The following is a 20699-nucleotide window of genomic DNA, read 5'->3' as shown; positions in this document are numbered from 1 at the left end:
TGAAAAAAGAATCTAAGACAAGAGTTTTTTCAAGTGTCTGAAATTCCAGTGACTTACTCTCATATTATATAATATGTACTTGGGGAATATTCAAAGAAATATAAAGATATTCAATTGATATGGCAATGCGCATTAATAAATTGGGATACAACAATTTTGGGTTAAATATATATATATCTAAAACTTCATATGTGGAATGTTTGAGTTGAACAGATCTGTGAATGTCAGAGTGAAGGTGACAGATGAGTAAATCAGCAGCTGCTAAGTGTGATTGATGTGACAGAGGCCTCGTATGTTTGTATGTTTGAAAAAAAAAAAAATGTTTCTTTATGTGAAGGTACAAAAATATATTTAATTCTGAGGAAATTATAATACATAATTAGGTATTACAGTATCTACATATATATATTTCTATATTTCTTTAATAATTATTATTTCTTGATTTAACTAATAGTGGATAAGGGCAACCACACATCAAAATGGTTTACAAAGCAAATTTATATTTAGAATAATTTTCCACATGATAATATTCTTGAATAACTATAATATTATTTTTAATGGTTACCTAAATAGGTACACACCTCTCTTTAGTCAAATCTATGCTACTCATCGATATGAAATTTATGCACAATATTTCTAGAAGAATAATTATTTTTAATTTGGTTCTGATATATACATAAATTTTATAAAATAATATTTTTGGTATTAAGGGGGAAAATGTGTTTTTGATCCTCATTACATAATCACTTTTGATCAATACTTATTTTCCACACATTTTAATAAAGAAGAAATAATAATAAGGTACTATGGTATAATTAAGAAGGGTATTACATGCAAAGTTGCATAATTTAATATTTTTTGGTGGTACAAGGTTATGACAAATATGAAATCATCCAGATAATGGAGATATAAGGGTATTTTTTATGGAGAATATAATTACTCTGCATTTGTCATTAAAATTTAAAGGCCTTATTTTTATTTTTATTCTTATTTTTACTCTTAATTTTATTTTTCATTTTTAAAATTTTATTCTTACTTTATACTTCTTATTTTTCTATTTTTTCATTTTTTAATTCTCATTTGATTTTACTTCAGTTCAATATCTCAATTGAGAAAACACATTAATATTTAAAAAAGTAATGTCTAATACAAGAGTATTGCTTCATTAAATATATATTGCTAAGGAAAAAAATGTTTACTTTTTCTGAGTAAACACAACAATTCATTCATTCATTTATTCATTCATTCATTCATTCATACATTCATATATTTATTCATTTTGGTTCAGGAGTATACATTCTTTGATATTATTGGTTTAATAAAGATATAAAAACTTGTTTTTTCAAAATACACTGACACCTATGGGTTGGAAAAGGTAATTACACCTATGACATAAAAATGTTCTATCATATGGAGAACGTGATTGATAATGAATTATTATCTATTATTGTTTATTATTCCAAACATAATTTATTTTAATATTTTGATAATAATTAGATGGATATTACTGATTGCTATGGTACGCTGTGATATTATAGGTTAGGAAAAACTGCCAGATTTGGTATCAGATTAGGGAATGAAGACTTCAATCAAGACATCGCAATTATGAATTCTATCTTAATAAAGACTTTTAATTTTTATAAATCAAAGAGATTCTCAAAAGTTACTAGAAGAAGCAACTGATATCCGGACGTCTCAGAAGGTAACAGGTGTGAATGCTGAGTGTTATAATAGACTGTGTCCATTACATACAATACAATTCACACCACTGATCACCAGGACGGCAGAGGACGATGATCCTATATGTACTGTGTTGTGTTCAAGTTTCATCACGTTCCAGTGGTTTCTTATCACCTGCAACGCTTCAATGAAAGCTGGTGAACAGGTAATACCTGGCATATGTGTCCTGTATATAAAGGACTGAGTACTGGTTATGGTGCTATATAAAGCAGGAAAGTGTCAAGTTAACCCTTGCTTTACTGACCAAAGACGTCACATCTGTTCCAAAAGTGACACGAGACCAGTGCAGACACACGGAAGATTCCAAAGACGATCCAACGTAAGTCCAAGTGACAGTGCACAGATATTAAAGCTACATTTCATCCATGGACTTTGTTTTCTTATCAACTGACACACATGATCTTTCTAATAAAGAGTACAGTTTATGGACTGAACAATAATAAGCACAATTATGGACTGTACAATATCTACATGCTGTAATTTATTTCAAAGGAGTTTTCATCTAAAGACTGTGTTATAAAAGAAGCAAGAAGAAGACGAGACGACGACCCGATGACATCAGATGATGACGATTGAACCCGCGATTGCTTCAATTTAGATATAGGGAAGTATAATTATACATATTAAATGAATATTAGTCACGGCTTACCATAACATGAATTCACATCATTATATAACAATAATCCGATATTGATACTATTATTACTATTATTATTATTATGGAAATTTAATGATATTGCCAAGGAAGAAGGAAAGAAAAAATGATTGATGAATGTATCTTCTTTTGAGAAATTTCAGTTAAAGTCCTTTTATTCTCAAAAAGGGGGAAATGTTAAATGGTTAATTATGGAAATTCATTTGGAATGTTAATCGATAATCATTTTTCTGAGTTCTATGCCTCAGCCATCGTGTCTAGATGACATGCGCTATTTGTGTGTGTATTTTTGGTTCACTACCATATGTAGAACAGGTGTCCATATGACTGGCTATAAAAGCCCATGGTACAGAAAGGGGGGGCTCTCTTGCTCTGCCCACCCCACAAGACACAGAATCTTCATGCTGAGAAGCAGATGACATGTAGGCCTGGACACATGCTGGACAAAGACATGATTTACCAGCCAGGATCCAAGGAAAGATGGGTGAATCTCAGCAATTAAACAATTAAGCTAATTATGGACAAATGGACAATTACTTTATAACTAATTATTGTATGTACCTGCTGCAATCTGATTCTTTTTAATGGACAATCCAAGAATAAATAGATACATTTTTTTATAAGAATATCGTGATATTGATACTTTGAGAAGTCCTCAGAAGAAAAAAATAATACAGGAAGAGTATTATTTTACAGTCTCCCATCCAAGTACTAACCATGCCCAACCCTGCTTAGCTTCCAAGATCAGATGAGATCGGGCGTGTTCAAGGTGGTGTGGCCGTAGTCAGACACATGCCTCTCACTTGCTGCTGAAGGCTAAACCCTTCATCGCGGTAATGTGACAGAAAGAGCAAGCTGGACCCGTAACTTGGGGGCGGAGCGAGACGTCCATTGGTGAATGAAGGAAGAGGGTGAGATGGTTGCCAGTGACTTTGATCTGCTCTTCAGGGGGGAGGGTCATGTTGCCTGCAAAGGTCTTCTGCTTAGGGTTACCGGTGGTTGCCTCCAGCCACGCGGGAGACGCTGGTCCTGGTGAAAAGGAGCCTAGTATTAACCGGTTCAGGACCGCCCACTGTACATAAACGTCGGCGCTGCCTGGGCTCTGTGCAGCGCCGACGTTTAAAAACGGTGGGTGGTCCCGCAGCGCTCAGGAACCCCAGAGTCCTGCTAGCTCTGCGGTACCGGTTCAGAGCGATAGCTCTGACATGTGGCATCATGGGGACCTGATTGGATCAGGTCCCCATGATGTTAACCTGTTCCTATCTTCTAGATGCCGCGATCCATAGCGATCGCGGCATTTAAAAGATAGGGACAGCCGGTGGTCGGCGATCGGGACCCCCCACATACCTGTCAGCGGCGGGGATCCCGGTGCTGTGACCTCTGACATCATCGAGACCTGATTGGCTCAGGTCTCGATGATGTCAGCGTCACACCAGCCAATCAGAGAGATCACCAGGGAAGTTTGTTTTAGCAACAAACTTTCCCGGGCGATCTGCCTGATAAATGCAATTTCTCCTCCGATCTCAGTGAGAGAGCAGAGGAGAAACAGTGTGACAAGAGCTGTCAGCCTTGCCACTGTGAAAGTAAAAAAAAATAAAAATAAAAAAGAAAGTAAGAGTTAGGGTTAGTGAGTCTGTCAGATCAGTCAGTCCTGTCAGATCAGTCCAGTCAGATCTGTCAGTCCTGTCAGATCTGTCAGTCAGATCTGTCAGTCCTGTCAGATCTGTCAGTCAGTCAGTCCTGTCAGATCTGTCAGTCAGTCCTGTCAGATCTGTCAGTCAGTCCTGTCAGATCTGTCAGTCAGTCAGTCCTGTCAGTCAGTCCTGTCAGATCTGTCAGTCAGTCAGTCCTGTCAGATCTGTCAGTCAGTCAGTCCTGTCAGATCTGTCAGTCAGTCAGTCCTGTCAGATCTGTCAGTCCTGTCAGATCTGTCAGTCAGTTAGATCTGTCAGTCAGTCAGTCCTGTCAGATCTGTCAGTCAGTCAGTCCTGTCAGATCTGTCAGTAAGTCAGTCCTGTCAGATCAGTCAGTCAGTCCTGTCACATCAGTCAGTCAGTCCTGTCAGATCAGTCCGGTCAGTCCAGTCCGGTCCCGTCCTTTCAGTCCGGTCCGTTCAGTTCAGTCAAAAAATATAAAAATAAAATGGCCCGTCAGACTTATACCGCAGAGGAGGTGTATGCCCTGCTGTGTTCTGACACTGATGACAGCGCAATCTCAGATGGAGATATGGATTTTGAGGGCTATAGTAGCGGCGACACTGAGAGCCCAGAAATGAGCAGTGATTCTGTTCCATCCTCAAGCCCAAGGACCAGTACAGCAATAGGGGCAAATAGCGCTACTGGAGAAATGTCTCCAAATCAGGGAACACTGCCCAGTACAAGCGCTGTCCCTGCTACTAGTGAATTGGCGCACGCCAGTGTACAAGGGGCGTTGCCACATGATCTAGCATTTCCCAGATGGGAGGCTTCAGATTCGGCTGCTCCATTCAGCCCTGACTTCAACGCCATTCCTGTTATAAATGTGGAGGTGGAAGATTTTGGACCAATTCATTTTTTTAATTTGTTTTTTACAGACAGCTTGCTAGAGCATATTGTCGTGCAAACAAATTTATACGCGTCCCAATTCATAAGCCAGAATCCCCGATCTTACTATGCTAGGGCAAATTTATGGACACCAACTAATGTCCCGGAAATAAAAAAATTTTTAGGACTTACATTTGCCATGGGGCTTGTTAAAAAACCAAGCATTCCATCCTACTGGTCCAACCACCCTGTTCAAGCCACCCCTATGTTTTCAGTCATTCTGCCTAGGACCCGTTATGAAATGCTCATGCGGTTTTGGCATTTTAACGACAATAGTCAATGCCTGCCCAGAAATGCCCCAGAACATGACAGGTTATATAAAATTAGACCCATCATTGAAAATTTGTCAGAAAAATTCTTAAGCCTCTACACCCCAACACAAAATATTTCTATAGACGAGTCCCTTGTAAAATTCAAAGGAAGACTGCACCTCAAGCAATTTATCCCATCTAAAAAGGCAAGGTTTGGAATAAAGCTCTATAAAATGTGCGAAAGTTCAACCGGATACACATCCGCTTTTCGCATATATGAGGGGAAAGATAGCCAACTAAACCCACCAGGATGCCCTACTTATCTGGGTACATCTGGAAAAATTGTTTGGGAGCTGATAAGTCCATTTTTTCAAAAAGGCTACAATCTATATGTGGACAATTATTACACCAGCATACCCCTATTTAAAAGTCTGGTTGAACACAACATCGGGGCTTGTGGGACCATCCGTAAAAACCGTCAGGGGTTTCCACAACCATTGGTCAACCAAAAGTTTCAAAAGGGGCAGTACGCAACGGAGAGCTGCTTGCCCTGAAATATAGGGATAAGAGGGATATTTTTGTCCTCAGCTCGATCCACACAGATGCCACAAGGGCCACTGTAGAACTAGGATCCACCACTCCGAAGCAAAAACCTGTGTCAGTCATTGACTACAACAAACACATGGGGGGTGTGGACCTTGCAGACCAGGTTCTACAGCCATACCAGGTATCAAGAAAGTCCTATACCTGGTATAAAAAGTTGGTTATTTATTTGTTTCAGGTGGCCACATACAATTCTTTTGTGTTGTACAAAAAAGCAGGAAATTCAGATCCTTTTCTTGATTATCAAGAAAAGGTAATTGAAAATCTTGTCTTTCAAAGTGTTAGCCCCGCTCATCCATTAGAATCTGAGGATGTGAAAAGACTCACTGAGCGACATTTTATTGCACTTATTCCAGCAACGGAAACAAGAAGGAACCCCCAGAAAAGATGTCGTGTATGTACTAAGAGAGGAATGAGGCGTGATACCCGCTACTATTGCCCACAATGCCCATCATTGCCAGCCTTATGCGTCACTGACTGCTTTAAAATCTTCCACACAGAACCACGTTTTTAAACTGTAAAAATGTATCCCAATTTGTCATTCAAATATTTGGTTCATTTAGTGAATGACACATTCGAGTAGAGCTCACTTAATTTCCAGGGGGGGTTCTCCAGAATCTAAACCTTCCATTGCGTGCTTGTTTCTGGAAATCATCCATTGAGTTAAAATGGTCACTAAACCCATAGATGAATTCCTAGAGGGGTTTCATTTCCAAAATGGGGTCACTTCAGGGGGGATTCTTTAGCTCTGGTACTCTGAAAAGTGCCAGAACAGCATAATCCCCCCTGAAGTGACCCCATTATAGAAATGACACCTCTGTGGGAATTCATCTATGGGTTTAGTGACCATTTACCTATCTACTTATTTTCCCACCACTAGATTAATTTATACAGAGGAGTAGATTGTAAAATTCGGTCACTTGTTGTGGGTTTCCTCTGTTTAGGCACCTCAGGGGCTCTCCAAATGCAACATGGCGTCCGCTATCCATTCCAGTCAAATTTCCATTCCAAAAGTCAAATGGCGCTCCTTACCTTCCAAGCCATGCCGTGCGCCCAAACAGTGGCTTTGCACCACATATGGGGTATCAGCGTGCTCAGGAGAAATTGCACAACACATTTTGGGGTCCATTTTTTCTGGCTGCCCTTGTGAAAATTAAAAATTTGAGGCTAAAGTAGCAGTTTTGTGTTAAAAATGTGTTTTTTTATTTTCACACTTCAACATTATAAAATTCTGTGAAGCCCCTGGGGGTTCAAGGTGCTCACCACACATCTAGATAAGTTCCTTGAGGGGTCTAGTTTCCAAAATGGGGTCACTTGTTGGGGGTTTCCTCTGTTTAGGCACCTCAGGGGCTCTCCAAATGCAACATGGCGTCCGCTATCCATTCCAGTCAAATTTCCATTCCAAAAGTCAAATGGCGCTCCTTACCTTCCAAGCCATGCCGTGCGCCCAAACAGTGGCTTTGCACCACATATGGGGTATCAGCGTGCTCAGGAGAAATTGCACAACACATTTTGGGGTCCAGTTTTTCTGGCTGCCCTTGTGAAAATTAAAAATTTGAGGCTAAAGTAGCAGTTTTGTGTTAAAAATGTGTTTTTTTATTTTCACACTTCAACATTATAAAATTCTGTGAAGCCCCTGGGGGTTCAAGGTGCTCACCACAGATCTAGACAAGTTCCTTGAGGGGTCTAGTTTCCAAAATGGGGTCACTTGTTGGGGTTTTCCTCTGTTTAGGCACCTCAGGGCCTCTCCAAATGCAACATGGCGTCCGCTATCCATTCCAGTCAAATTTCCATTCCAAAAGTCAAATGGCGCTCCTTATCTTCCAAGCCATGCCGTGCGCCCAAACAGTGGCTTTGCACCACATATGGGGTATCAGCGTGCTCAGGAGAAATTGCACAACACATTTTGGGGTCCATTTTTTCTGGCTGCCCTTGTGAAAATTAAAAATTTGAGGCTAAAGTAGCAGTTTTGTGTTAAAAATGTGTTTTTTTATTTTCACACTTCAACATTATAAAATTCTGTGAAGCCCCTGGGGGCTCAAGGTGCTCACCACACATCTAGACAAGTTCCTTGAGGGGTCTAGTTTCCAAAATGGGGTCACTTGTTGGGGGTTTCCTCTGTTTAGACACCTCTGGGGCTCTCCAAATGCAGCATGGCGTCCGCTATCCATTCCAGTCAAATTTCCATTCCAAAAGTCAAATGGCGCTCCTTACCTTCCAAGCCATGCTGTGCACCCAAACAGTGGCTTTGCACCACATATGGTGTATCAGCGTGCTCAGGAGAAATTACACAACACATTTTGTGGTCCATTTTTTCTGGCTGCCCCTGTGAAAATTAAAAATTTGAGGTTAAAATAGCAGTTTTGTGAAAAAAAGTTAAATGTTCATTGTTTTCTTCCACATTCCAAAAATTCCTGTGAAGCACCTGAAGGGTTAATAAACTTCTTGAATGTGGTTTTGAGCACCTTGAGGGGTGCAGTTTTTAGAATGGTATCACTTTTGGGTATTTTCTGTCATAAAGGCTCCTCAAAGTCACTTCAAATAAGATGTGGTCCCTAAAAAAAATGTTTTTGTAAATTTTGGTGTAAAAATGAGAAATCGCTGGTCAACTTTTAACCCTTATAGATTCCTAACAAAAAAAAATTTTGGTTCCAAAATTGTGCTGATGTGAAGTAGACATGTGGGCAATGTTATTTATTAACTATTTTGTGTGATATATCTCTCTGATTAAAGGGCATGAAAATTCAAATTTGAAAATTGCAAAATTTTCAAAATTTTCGCCAAATTTCCGATTTTTTCACAATCAAACGCAAGTGATATCAAAGAAATTTTACCACTATCATGAAGTACAATATGTCACAAAAAAACAATCTCAGAATCAGAGGGATCCGTTGAAGCGTTCCAGAGTAATTACCTCATAAAGTGACAGTGGTCAGAATTGAAAAAATTGGCCCGGTCACGAAGGCAAAAACAGGCTCTGGCGCGAAGTGGTTAAAAGTAAAGAAGCAACAATGCTGGAGGCCCACGGTGATCAGAAGGATGCTGGTATTTTGCAGAGATGAAATAGCGCAAGAGAGAAAGCAAATAAAAAAAGAAAAGAGAATGAATGTGTGCACTTGTGAAAGGGAATGGAAAAAAGGCATAGAAGAGAGTGCCCCCTGCTGGTGGAAGGAAGGAAAAAGCAAAAGCCTACAGCACCTGGTATTCCCAGGCGGTCTCCCATTCAAGTACTAAGCAGGCCCAACCCTGCTTAGCTTCTGAGATCAGATGAGACCAGGCATGTTCAGGGTGGTGCAGACGTAGGCAGAGACAGGTCTCACACTTGCTGCTTTTCTACTTTGACGTCTGGCTGCCGGCTGCCCTTTCCAGTGCTCAGCAAGACCAGGTCCTTTTGTGCTTTCCCTTCTCTTCAATTTTTTTGCTGGCTTCCTTAAAAGGTCTTGTAGACACAACACCCAACTCAGACCAGCTGAGCTCACTGATCGGCTGCAGCGCTGTCGACGGAACGACAGCTTCACGGCCAATGCCACAGGCCGGGAGCAGAGGCGAGACTCACCGGTAGACCCGGGTAGGGTTGAGTAGAGCGCGATTAGTTGCTTTCTAATAGCCTGCAGCCGGGGATTAACTTTTAATGAAAGGGAACAATCCCTTTGACTGTCTGCAACGCGCCATACCTAGGAAGCGCACTCTCACACACAAGCCAGCATACACACGTGCTCGCACGTGACAACACCCCCTATCTGCCCCTACAACCTCTCCGTCACCATGCGTCAGACTCTCCTGCCTGTTTTATGATTTCAGGGCCCTAGCAGGAATCACCCCCCCCTCCCCAATTCCTCCCTTGCCTTCCTTGCACTGAGGTTAGCTCTTTGTCAGCCATATGGCTTGGTTACACAAGCTTCTTTGCAGAGAAACATGTTACTTCTGCTGGCCCTCGCTAGATGGCCGGCATCCAAAACCTTCCCTGGGCACCTGCTGAAAGCCTGGCCCCTTCACGGCCCCGGGTGCTTTTAACACCATCATTTCCACACGGCGAGCTGCGGAGTCAATAACCACTCCTAACCGTGGCAAGGAGCTCGGTGTCAGGCCTGCGTGAAGGGCGGCGGGGTAGCGTACTTAGCTGCCAACTGTCTCAGATACCTTGGGGCTTCCATCATCTAAGTTACTTAAGGTCGGTGTCCGGCAAGGCGCCATTCCATGCTAGCCGAGCTGGGCAGTAGGGCAAAACGTCATCAAAATGGTCTACAGCACCCGGTGTTCCCAGGAGGTATCCCATCCAAGTACTGTCCAAGCCCAGCCCTGCTTTGCTTCTGAGATCGGACAAGATTAGGCGTATCCAAAGTCGTATGGCCAGTAGATGCTGCTCGATCCATCGCCCGGACAGCCTTTCTCAGGATCGCTTGGTGGCGAGCAATCTGGCCGTGACGGGGCGGGTTCCGAAGGGTCCATGCAAAGGCTGTGCCGTCCCTACAGGTGTGGTTTGTTTAGCAGTGATTCACCCGCCGCATCAGGTGTCTTCAAAAATGTCTCGGCGCAGGGTCTTCTGCAGGCTAAACCCTTCATCGCGGTAATGTGACAGAAAGAGCAAGCTGGACCCGTAACTTGGGGGCGGAGCGAGATGTCCAGGGGTGAATGAAGGAAGAGGGTGAGATGGTTGCCAGTGACTTTGAGCTGCTCTTCAGGGGGGAGGGTCGTGTTGCCTGCAAAGGTCTTCTGCTTGGGGTTACCGGTGGTTGCCTCCAGCCACGCTGGAGACGCTGGTCCTGGTGAAAAGGAGCCTAGTATTAAAAGTAAAGAAGCAACAATGCTGGAGGCCGACGGTGATTAGAAGGATGCTGGTATTTTGCAGAGATGAAATAGCGCAAGAGAGAAAGCAAATGAAAAAAAGAAAAGAGAATGAATGTGTGCACTTGTGAAAGGGAATGGAAAAAAGGCATAGAAGAGAGTGCCCCCTGCTTGTGGAAGGAAAGAAAAAGCAAAAGCCTACAGCACCTGGTATTCCCAGGTGGTCTCCCATCCAAGTACTAACCAGACCCAACCATGCTTAGCTTCTTAGATCAGACGAGATCAGGCGAGTTCAGAGTGGTGTGGCCGTAGGCACGAACAAGCCTCTCACTTGCTGCTTTTCTCCTTTGAAGTCTGGCTGCCGGCTACCCTTTCCAGTGCTCAGCAAGACCAGGTCCTTTTGTGCTTTCCCTTCTCTTCAATTTTCTTGCTGGCTTCCTTAAAAGGTCTTGTAGACACAACGCCCCACTCAGAGCCGCTGAGCTCACTGATCGGCTGCAGCGCTGTCGACGGAACGTCAGCTTCACGGCCAATGCCACAGGCCGGGAGCAGAAGCGAGACTCACCGGTAGACCCGGGTAGGGTGAGTAGACCGCGTTTAGTTGCATTCTAATAGCCTGCAGCCGGGGATTAACTTTTAATGAAAGGGAACAATCCCTTTGACTGTCTGCAGCGCGCCACACCTAGGAAGCGCACTCTCACACACAAGCCAGCATGCACACGTGCTCGCACGTGACAACACCCCCTATCTGCCTCTACAACCTCTCGGTCACCATGCGTCAGACTCTCCTGCCTGTTTTATGATTTCAGGGCCCTAGCAGGAATCACCCCCCCCTCCCCAATTCCTTCCTTGCCTTCCTTGCACTGAGGTTAGCTCTTTGTCAGCCGTCTGGCTTGGTTACACAAGCTTCTTTGCAGAGAAACATGTTACTTCTGCTGGCCCTCGCTAGGCGGTCGGCATCCAAATCCTTCCCTGGGCACCTGCTGAAAGCCTGGCCCCTTCACTGCCCTGGGTGCTTTTAATGCCATCATTTCCACACGGCGAGCTCCGGAGTCAATAAGCACTCCTAGCCGTGGCAAAGAGCTCGGTGTCAGGCCTGCGTTAAGGCGGCGGGGTAGCGTAGTTAGCTGCCAACTGGCTCATAGGCCTTGGGGCTTCCAACATCTAAGTTACTTAAGGTCGGTGTCCGGCAAGGCGCCGTTCCATGCTAGCCGAGCTGGGCAGTAGGGCAAAACGTCATCAAAATAGTCTCCCATCCAAGTACTGTCCGAGACCAGCCCTGCTTTGCTTCCGAGATCAGACGAGATCGGGCGTATCCAAGGTGGAATGGCCAGTAGACGCTGTCCGATCCATCGCCCGGCCAGCCTTTCTCAGGATCATTTGGTGGCGAGCAATCTGGCCGTGACGGGGCGGGCTTCGAAGGGTCCATGCAAAGGCTGTGCCGTCCCTACAGGTGTGGTTTGTTTAGCAGTGATTCACCCGCCGCATCAGGTGTCTTCAAAAATGTCTCGGCGCAGGGTCTCCTGCAGGCTAAACCCTTCATCGCGGTAATGTGACAGAAAGAGCAAGCTGGACGCATAACTTGGGGACGGAGCGAGACGTCCAGGGGTGAATGAAGGAAGAGGGTGAGATGGTTGCCAGTGACTTTGAGCTGCTCTTCAGGGGGGAGGGTCGTGTTGCCTGCAAAAGTCTTCTGCTTGGGGTTACCGGTGGTTGCCTCCAGCCACGCGGGAGACGCTGGTCCTGGTGAAAAGGAGCCTAGTATTAAAAGTAAAGAAGCAATAATGCTGGAGGCCCACGGTGATCAGAAGGATGCTGGTATTTTGCAGAGATGAAATAGCGCAAGACAGAAAGCAAATGAAAAAAAGAAAAGAGAATGAATGTGTGCACTTGTGAAAGGGAATGGAAAAAAGGCATAGAAGAGAGTGCCCCCTGCTGGTGGAAGGAAGGAAAAAGCAAAAGCCTACAGCACCTGGCATTCCCAGGCGGTCTCTGTTAAATGGTTAATTATGGAAATTCATTTGGAATGTTAATCGATAATCATTTTTCTGAGTTCTATGCCTCAGCCATCGTGTCTAGTTGACATGTGCTATTTGTGTGTGTATTTTTGGTTCACTACCATATGTAGAACAGGTGTCCATACGACTGGCTATAAAAGCCCATGGTACAGAAAGGGGGGGCTCTCTTGCTCTGCCCACCCCACAAGACACAAAATCTTCATGCTGAGAAGCAGATGACACGTAGGCCTGGACACATGCTGGACAAAGACATGATTTACCAGCCAGGATCCAAGGAAAGATGGGTGAATCTCAACAATTAAGCTAATTATGGACAAATGGACAATTACTTTATAACTAATTATTGTATGTACCTGCTGCAATCTGATTCTTTTTAATGGACAATCCAAGAATAAATAGATACATTTTTTATAAGAATATCGTGATATTGATACTTTGAGAAGTCCTCAGTAGAAAAAAATAATACAGGAAGAGTATTATTTTACAATGGTGAGCCAGCCAGTCCTGTTTTTTTGTTTTTTAAATTAAGTAAGTGAATTTCTTCCGTGAACAAGGGGGGAGTCTTGACGAGCTGAACAGCTGTTGTTCACGTGTCAGTAAATTCACTAGTTTGTCACGAGAAGCAGAAAGGACCTACAGACTGAGGAAAGACAGGAAGCAGAGGTACTAACAAGGAACAGAATCATACAGGAAAAGAATCAGACGAACTGAAGACAGGACGTGCTGATAAAGAGAAGCCAAGGAATCTTAAGGTAAGCAAAATATGGATATAATTTCCTCTTTTGCTAAACAAAGTAATATTAATTTCAAAGTTAATGTAGGAAATGACAAAGAAGTTTTGTGGCTCAGTTTATACAAAGAATGTGAATTCCAGAATTTACAGTTAACTTCTAAATTGGTAAATATAGACAAACAGAAATTGAGAAATATTCTACATTTGGTAGATTTTTTTCATAGTCTTGTGTTAGAGATTTCTAAGCAGGAAAATAGTGTAGAAGTGTCAGATGGTGATACTGATTCTGACTGTAATGTGGAAAATGAACAAGAAGTAAGACACGTGTCTGTAACTGAAGGTGACCTTGGGTCTGACCAAGAGACGGACATACAGAAACCTGACATGGGAGGAGACATGACTGACATACGATAAACCGATATACTACGTGATGTGGGAGGAGACGTGAGTGACGTAGGAGGAACGGACGTACAAGAGCCACTAAAAATATCAGAGAATTCTGGAATTACCCAGGCTCAACTCCAAATTAAAATGAGGAAAAATTTGCTGAAATTATACAAAATCATGCCAAAATATGATGTCAAAATCCATGCCTGTAGAAATTCAGAGACATTTGAGAGCTTCTCTGATAAGTTTGATTTATCCAATGAGGAGAGGAATCAATTATTTAAAATATGGATTCCTGTGACATTGTCCAGACGTTTACATTTAATGCCCTGTGAAAATGACTATCCTAATGGATGGGAAAATGATTCGGACAGATTAAGATATTTGATTTATTGTGTCACAAAGGATTTTCCCAACATAGAAGATCTGCAGAAACTAAAGATTGGTAGGAAGGAATGTACATATACATTCATGTCCATATTTGAACGGTTGTACAAAGCTCTCATCAAAAATGGAAAAGCACAACATATGATAACAACTTTTGTACAAAAATTCAAATTCCTAAATTCAGTTTCCCAAGTTATGGCATAACAAAAAAATTCATTATTTGAATGTGCGCAGATGCTGGATTTTGTTAGAAAACATGAGAATCGTGAAAAGAAAATAAATCAAGCTAAATTTATAAAACCAGGAAAGGTAAAATCTTACCAAAAGCCAATATCAAACTCTCCTGGACTGAGTCATCCCCATAGTGAACTCTATCAAATACACAGAAGATTTCATATATGTTATAAGCCATATCAGCCAGTGCGAAGATCCATCTCTCCACAGAATGAGTTAATTCTCAGTCAGAACTGTGATTCTCTAAAAAGGAAAATGGCTGAAACTGATGGACAGAGACAGGTGAGACGACCAACTCACAGTGACGTCATGGAATGTGGACAGAAGAACAGGCAGTTCTCTGAGGTTTTGAAGGATAGAAAAATGTCTTTCCTAAATAGGGCGTTCCTGGAGATATTTGAGAGAGACAGTAGATTTGGTTTAGGGAGTGGCTAAGGAAAAACTGTAATTATAATGTTGTATCAAAATGTAATACAATGTCTCAATATTTATTTATAATCTTATACAGTAAAATTGTAGTTACATAGTTTCTAATAGTTCATATATATATATATATATATATATATATATATATATACACTTGTCTAAGTAGAGATTGCGTATAATTGTATTTATATATACGTTTATAAAATATATATATATATTAATTAATAAATTAGAACTTCATATATATAAATTTAAGTAGCAATATTTTGAATTACATTAGAAGCAACCAATATATGTATAAGATATTTAAATAATTCTGTTTCTGTATGAATTTGATATTTAATTTTATTTTCTTATATTTCCTTAGAGTTTTCATTCCAAAGCAGGATTTGATCAAAGAACTCTAAAATGGATTTATTTCTTTATTCACACAGGAAGTGAAAAATTGCATGATTTTATGTGTATAACATTTTAAAATAATAACAATATATCTAGTTGAACTATAATATATATGTAATACTTATTAATTCTTTTGTGTTGCTAATATTTTCTGTGCATGAAGTGTTCGTGCAAATTAAAGTAGATTTACAGCATGACGTGTGACAGCTGCGGCCTTTGAACTTTGAGCTAATAGTATAGGATCCCATTCATTCTATTTTCAACTGATGTAACTTAAGACCGGGCAGCCAGTGAAAAAAGAATCTAAGACAAGAGTTTTTTCAAGTGTCTGAAATTCCAGTGACTTACTCTCATATTATATAATATGTACTTGGGGAATATTCAAAGAAATATAAAGATATTCAATTGATATGGCAATGCGCATTAATAAATTGGGATACAACAATTTTGGGTTAAATATGTATATATATATATCTAAAACTTCATATGTGGAATGTTTGAGTTGAACAGATCTGTGAATGTCAGAGTGAAGGTGACAGATGAGTAAATCAGCAGCTGCTAAGTGTGATTGATGTGACAGAGGCCTCGTATGTTTGTATGTTTGAAAAAAAAAAAAAGTTTCTTTATGTGAAGGTACAAAAATATATTTAATTCTGAGGAAATTATAATACATAATTAGGTATTATCTACATATATATATTTCTATATTTCTTTAATAATTATTATTTCTTGATTTAACTAATAGTGGATAAGGGCAACCACACATCAAAATGGTTTACAAAGCAAATTTATATTTAGAATAATTTTCCACATGATAATATTCTTGAATAACTATAATATTATTTTTAATGGTTACCTAAATAGGTACACACCTCTCTTTAGTCAAATCTATGCTACTCATCGATATGAAATTTATGCACAATATTTCTAGAAGAATAATTATTTTTAATTTGGTTCTGATATATACATAAATTTTATAAAATAATATTTTTGGTATTAAGGGGGAAAATGTGTTTTTGATCCTGATTACATAATCACTTTTGATCAATACTTATTTTCCTTACATTTTAATAAAGAAGAAATAATAATAAGGTACTATGGTATAATTAAGAAGGGTATTACATGCAAAGTTGCATAATTTAATATTTTTTGGTGGTACAAGGTTATGACAAATATGAAATCATCCAGATAATGGAGATATAAGGGTATTTTTTATGGAGAATATAATTACTCTGCATTTGTCATTAAAATTTAAAGGCCTTATTTTTATTTTTATTCTTATTTTTACTCTTAATTTTATTTTTCATTTTTAAAATTTTATTCTTACTTTATATTTCTTATTTTTCTATTTTTTCATTTTTTAATTCTCATTTGATTTTATTTGAGTTCAATATCTCAATTGAGAAAACACATTAATATTTAATAAAGTAATGTCTAATACAAGAGTATTGCTTCATTAAATATATATTGCTAAGGAAAAAAATGTTTACATTTTCTGAGTAAACACAACAATTCATTCATTCATTTATTCATTCATTCATTCATTCATACATTCATATATTTATTCATTTTGGTTCAGGAGTATACATTCTTTGATATTATTGGTTTAATAAAGATATAAAAACTTGTTTTTTCAAAATACACTGACACCTATGGGTTGGAAAAGGTAATTACACCTATGACATAAAAATGTTCTATCATATGGAGAACTTGATTGATAATGAATTATTATCTATTATTGTTTATTATTCCAAACATAATTTATTTTAATATTTTGATAATAATTAGATGGATATTACTGATTGCTATGGTACGCTGTGATATTATAGGTTAGGAAAAACTGCCAGATTTGGTATCAGATTAGGGAATGAAGACTTCAATCAAGACATCGCAATTAAAATCAAAGAGATTCTCAAAAGTTACAAGAAGAAGCAACTGATATCCGGACGTCTCAGAAGGTAACAGGTGTGAATGCTGAGTGTTATAATAGACTGTGTCCATTACATACAATACAATTCACACCACTGATCACCAGGACGGCAGAGGACGATGATCCTATATGTACTGTGTTGTGTTCAAGTTTCATCACGTTCCAGTGGTTTCTTATCACCTGCAACGCTTCAATGAAAGCTGGTGAACAGGTAATACCTGGCATATGTGTCCTGTATATAAAGGACTGAGTACTGGTTATGGTGCTATATAAAGCAGGAAAGTGTCAAGTTAACCCTTGCTTTACTGACCAAAGACGTCACATCTGTTCCAAAAGTGACACGAGACCAGTGCGGTCACACGGAAGATTCCAAAGACGATCCAGCGTAAGTCCAGGTGACACTGCACAGATATTAAAGCTACATTTAATCCATGGACTTTGTTTTCTTATCAACTGACACACATGATCTTTCTAATAAAGAGTACAGTTTATGGACTGAACAATAATGAACACAATTATGGACTGTACAATATCTACATGCTGTAATTTATTTCAAAGGAGTTTTCATCTAAAGACTGTGTTATAAAAGAACCAAGAAGAAGACGAGACGACGACCCGATGACATCAGATGATGACGATTGAACCCGCGATTGCTTCAATTTAGATATAGGGAAGTATAATTATACATATTAAATGAATATTAGTCACGCTTGCCATAACATGAATTCACATCATTATATAACAATAATCCGATATTGATACTATTATTACTATTATTATTATTATGGAAGTTTAATGATATTGCCAAGGAAGAAGGAAAGAAAAAATGATTGATGAATGTATCTTCTTTTGAGATTTTTCAGTTAAAGTCCTTTTATTCTCAAAAAAGGGGGAAAAGTTAAATGGTTAATTATGGAAATTCATTTGGAATGTTAATCGATAATCATTTTTCTGAGTTCTATGCCTCAGCCATCGTGTCTAGTTGACATGCGCTATTTGTGTGTGTATTTTTGGTTCACTACCATATGTAGAACAGGTGTCCATACGACTGGCTATAAAAGCCCATGGTACAGAAAGGGGGGGCTCTCTTGCTCTGCCCACCCCACAAGACACAGAATCTTCATGCTGAGAAGCAGATGACATGTAGGCCTGGACACATGCTGGACAAAGACATGATTTACCAGCCAGGATCCAAGGAAAGATGGGTGAATCTCAACAATTAAGCTAATTATGGACAAATGGACAATTACTTTATAACTAATTATTGTATGTACCTGCTGCAATCTGATTCTTTTTAATGGACAATCCAAGAATAAATAGATACATTTTTTTATAAGAATATCGTGATATTGATACTTTGAGAAGTCCTCAGTAGAAAAAAATAAAACAGGAAAAGTATTATTTTACAGTCCCCCATCCAAGTACTAACCAGGCCTGACTCTGCTTAGCTTCCAAGATCAGATGAGACCGGGCGTGTTCAGGGTGGTGTGGCCATAGGCAAAGTTGAGCCTCTCACTTGCTGCTTTTCTACTTTGAACTCTGGCTGCCGACTGCCCTTTCCAGTGCTCAAGAAGTCCAGGTCCTTTTGTGCTTTCCCTTCTCTTCAATTTTTTTGCTGGCTTCCTTAAAAGGTCTTGCAGACAGAAGGCCCCACTCAGAGCCGCTGAGCTCACTGATCGGCTGCAGCACTGTCGACGGAACGTCGGCTTCACGGCCAATGCCACAGGCCGGGAGCAGAGGCGAGACTCACCGGTAGACCCGGGTAGGGTGAGTAGAGCACAGTTAGTTGCTTTCTAATAGCCTGCAGCCGGGGATTAACTTTTAATGAAAGGGAACAATCCCTTTGACTGTCTGCAGCGCGCCACACCTAGGAAGCGCACTCTCACACACAAGCCAGCATGCACACGTGCTCGCACGTCACAACACCCCCTATCTGCCCCTACAACCTCTCCGTCACCATGCGTCAGACTCTCCTGCCTGTTTTCTGATTTCAGGGCCCTAGCAGGAATCACCCCTCCCCCTCCCCAATTCCTTCCTTGCCTTTCTTGCACTGAGGTTAGCTCTTTGTCAGCCATCTGGCTTGGTTACACAAGCTTCTTTGCAGAGAAAAATGTTACTTCAGCTGGCCCTCGCTAGGCGGCCGGCATCCAAAACTTTACTTAGGCACCTGCTGAAAGCCTGGCCCCTTCACGGCCCCGGGTGCTTTTAACGCCATCATTTCCACACAGCGAGCTGCGGAGTCAATAAGCACTCCTAGCCGTAGCAAGGAGCACGGTGTCAGGCCTGCGTGAAGGCGGCGGGGTAGCGTACTTAGCTGCTAACTGGCTCAGAGGCCTTGGTGCTTCCATCATCTAAGTTACTTAAGGTCGGTGTCCGGCAAGGCGCCGTTCCATGCTAGCCGAGCTGGGCAGTAGGGCAAAACGTCATCAAAATGGTCTACAGCACCTGTGTTTCCAGGAGGTCTCCCATCCAAGTACTGTCAGAGCCCAGCCCTGCTTTGTTTCCGAGATCAGACGAGATCGGGCGTATCCAAGGTGGTATGGCCAGTAGACGCTGCTCGATCCATCGCCCGGCCAGCCTTTCTCAGGATCGCTTGGTGGCGAGCAATCTGGCCGTGACGGGGCGGGCTCCGAAGGGTCCATGCAAAGGCTGTGCCGTCCCTACAGGTGTGGTTTGTTTAGCAGTGATTCACCGGCCACATCAGGTGTCTTCAAAAATGTCTCGGCGCAGGGTCTCCTGCAGGCTAAACCCTTCATCGCGGTAATTTGACAGAAAGAGCAAGCTGGATCCGTAACCTGGGGGCGGAGCGAGACGTCCAGGGGTGAATGAAGGAAGAGGGTGAGATGGTTGCCAGTGACTTTGAGCTGCTCTTCAGGGGGGAGGGTCGTGTTGCCTGCAAAGGTCTTCTGCTTGGGGTTACCGGTGGTTGCCTCCAGCCACTTGGGAGACGCTGGTCCTGGTGAAAAGGAGCCTAGTATTAAAAGTAAAGAAGCAACAATGCTGGAGGCCCACGGTGATCAGAAGGATGCTGGTATTTTGCAGAGATGAAATAGCACAAGAGAGAAAGCAAATGAAAAAAAGAAAAGAGAATGAATGTGTGCACTTGTGAAAGGGAATGGAAAAAAGGCATAGAAGAGAGTGCCCCCTGCTGGTGGAAGGAAGGAAAAAGCAAAAGCCTACAGCACCTGGTGTTCCCAGGAGGTCTCCCATCCAAGTACAGCCCTGCTTTGTTTCCAAGATCTGACGAGATCGGGCATATCCAAGGTGGTATGGCCAGTAGACGCTGCTCGATCCATCGCCCTGCCAGCCTTTCTCAGGATCGCTTTGTTATGATCTGCTACAGAGACTAAGGAAAGAAAGGAGATCTATCCCTACAATAGAACTAAGCTAGATCCCTACGATGTAACGGGGAACCTGATCCTGCGATCAGACCCGCTAAAGTCCTCGGCTAGTCTGAACGCAGACCTATAGATGTGAGGGAGGGATCCCTACAAGATCTAGGGACTGGGAAAAGTTGGACACCTCCTAGCAGAAATAGTAGCAGTCAAAGACAAACACACAACAAAAAG

At 41.3% G+C, this 20699-nt stretch overlaps 1 non-coding gene and 3 pseudogenes across 1 annotated transcript; all 4 read right to left on the bottom strand.

The window, feature by feature from the left end:
- Positions 1–9017: 9017 nt before the first annotated feature.
- LOC141267413 (5S ribosomal RNA) lies at positions 9018–9136 on the bottom strand (annotated as a pseudogene).
- A 934-nt stretch (positions 9137–10070) lies between these two features.
- LOC141269965 (5S ribosomal RNA) lies at positions 10071–10190 on the bottom strand (annotated as a pseudogene).
- Positions 10191–10811: 621 nt separating this feature from the next.
- On the bottom strand, positions 10812–10930 carry LOC141267214 (5S ribosomal RNA). The gene has a single exon (XR_012321225.1). It is a non-coding gene; the product is annotated as a 5S ribosomal RNA (ribosomal RNA).
- Positions 10931–19563: 8633 nt separating this feature from the next.
- Positions 19564–19682, bottom strand: LOC141269236 (5S ribosomal RNA; annotated as a pseudogene).
- Positions 19683–20699: the final 1017 nt, after the last annotated feature.

This window comes from Phyllobates terribilis, unplaced genomic scaffold (assembly GCF_046119375.1).
Source record: "Phyllobates terribilis strain yellow unplaced genomic scaffold, ASM4611937v1 Scaffold_4__5_contigs__length_816908805, whole genome shotgun sequence".
NCBI classification, from domain to species: domain Eukaryota; kingdom Metazoa; phylum Chordata; class Amphibia; order Anura; family Dendrobatidae; genus Phyllobates; species Phyllobates terribilis.
The sequence above is the reverse complement of the archived record's forward strand: the minus strand, read 5'-3'. Positions and strand labels throughout refer to the sequence as shown.